The following is a 2,147-nucleotide window of genomic DNA, read 5'->3' as shown; positions in this document are numbered from 1 at the left end:
ACTATCTTGGGTCCCTTCTTGTTTATTTGCTACGTGAATGATTTCCCAAAAGCATTAGACACCAGTCATTGTATTACTATGTATGCTGATTACACCTCTGGGGTTTGCTGGGCACGTAGTAATGATGGCCTAAATTCTGTGGTACAGAATTTTGTTGTAAAAGCCCAAACACATTTTGAAAAAGAAAACCTGAGGGTTAATATTAACAAAACTAATTTAATTTGTCTTAAGACAAGTTGCTCAAATAAAAATACTGTTGTAAATGAGGACATTCAGGAAAATACCGGTTCAGAATGTAAATTTCTGGGGATATATATAGATGACGGACTTTTGTGGAATCAGCAAATAGATCATGTCTGTGGTAAAATAACATCTAGTCTGTATTTACTAAGGAGATTAGTTCAATATATAGATACTGAAGCAATAAAAATAGCGTATTTTGGGTTGGTGTATCCCCATCTATCTTATGTAATTGTATTGTGAGGTGGGTGTAGCCAGTACAATATAAGAAGGGTATTTGTATTGCAGAAAAGAGTAATAAGAACTATGGCAAAAGTAAGACCCAGAACTTAATACAAAAACCTGTTTATTAAGTTTAATATTATGACTATCTATGCAGTATATGTGTTTCAATCAATATTATTAGTGAAAAAAGACGAAAAAGTGACAAACAGGAATGTGGAAATCCATGATTACAATACAAGACACAAATCAGACTTTCATATGGTGAGCAGAAGATTGAATCTAACAACAAATACCCAATTCATTAAGGGAGCAATATTTTATAATTCTCTGCCAAACAACCTGAAACAGCTTTTTGGTAGAATTTTTAAAAGTGAGTTAAAAAAATGACTTATATTGAAGTGCCCATACAGTATGGTGCTGACATGATTTGACCTCAGGAATGCTATGTTAAATATACTTAAATGATCTTTTACTTAATAGCATGTAATCTATTTATATTGTGTATCAATAATCTACATGTAATTATTGTAACATTGCCCATGCATGTTAAATACATGTTTCGAGCTGTAAGATAAATAAATAAATAAATAAATAATGATAATATTGCTTAATGCATTTGAGAATATCAGAAATATACCAAACAATAACAAAAGAAAATAAAATGGCAGGTAGAGGGTGGACAGACAAGACAAGATAACTGTATCAAATAAATAGGATACAAAGTGTAATAATGTACCTCATAAATTAAATAAGTGGAAAATGCAGCTACTTAGCCTGAGGTCATATACTCATTAAGCTCATAACATTCGAAGATTGTATGACCCCCTGAGGGTTTTTGCAATTGTGGGTAAATGGATAAAATTTGGCAAATCACACCACTATCAGCTGAATTTACATTAAAATTCAGTAACTTAATATTAGTGAAGAGTTTATACATAAAATATCACAAGGTAAAATGTTTCAACTCACACATATATAACATGAATTGACGTTTGATTTTAGTAAGTTGTGATTAGTGAAGAACTTTTCCAGTACTTTTTATATGCTTTGCTTGTATGGTTTGAATTTAGTTGTGTTCCTTACCATAAAAAACTTTTTAGATTTCCATTAGATGAATGTTTATGCCATCGAGCATGGCTTGTACAGTGCCGCAGAAAGCTCAATGTAAATGCCAAAAAACTCTCTCATTTCTGCAGTCATCAGTTTAGATCTTTCACAGATCTTTCTTGAAACTAGATCTCTTACTTTAAACTTGGTTGCCTTTGTCTTTCAATCATGTCACGTTTTTACCTCTCCTTGTTTTTCAAAATTTTCCTCATAATTTCTTCTCTCTATTGCTTTGTGATTGGTTTGCGTGCAGAATATTCTATGAGTTCAGAAGTGAAATTAGTTGATTTCCTATGAAACATGATTTTTAAGGGTAAAACCGTGCTGGAGTACGTTGTAAGACCTTCATTATGTGCTCAAAACTGGCAAACATATTCTACACAGGTTAGGTGTTCATGACTACAGTATGTTCCACACAGCTAATAAAACTGGTTGTGTGCTTCAAGAGTAAGGAGTGAGATGGTGACAGAAATAATGAAAGAGAAACGTATGCAAGGCACCATAGAAAAGACAAATTTAAAATAATTTAAAACCAAGAGGGAGACTCAGAGACAGATGGATCATTGGAGTGATCA

Source organism: Schistocerca nitens, chromosome 2 (genome assembly GCF_023898315.1).
Source record: "Schistocerca nitens isolate TAMUIC-IGC-003100 chromosome 2, iqSchNite1.1, whole genome shotgun sequence".
Classification (NCBI taxonomy): domain Eukaryota; kingdom Metazoa; phylum Arthropoda; class Insecta; order Orthoptera; family Acrididae; genus Schistocerca; species Schistocerca nitens.
The sequence above is the reverse complement of the archived record's forward strand: the minus strand, read 5'-3'. Positions refer to the sequence as shown.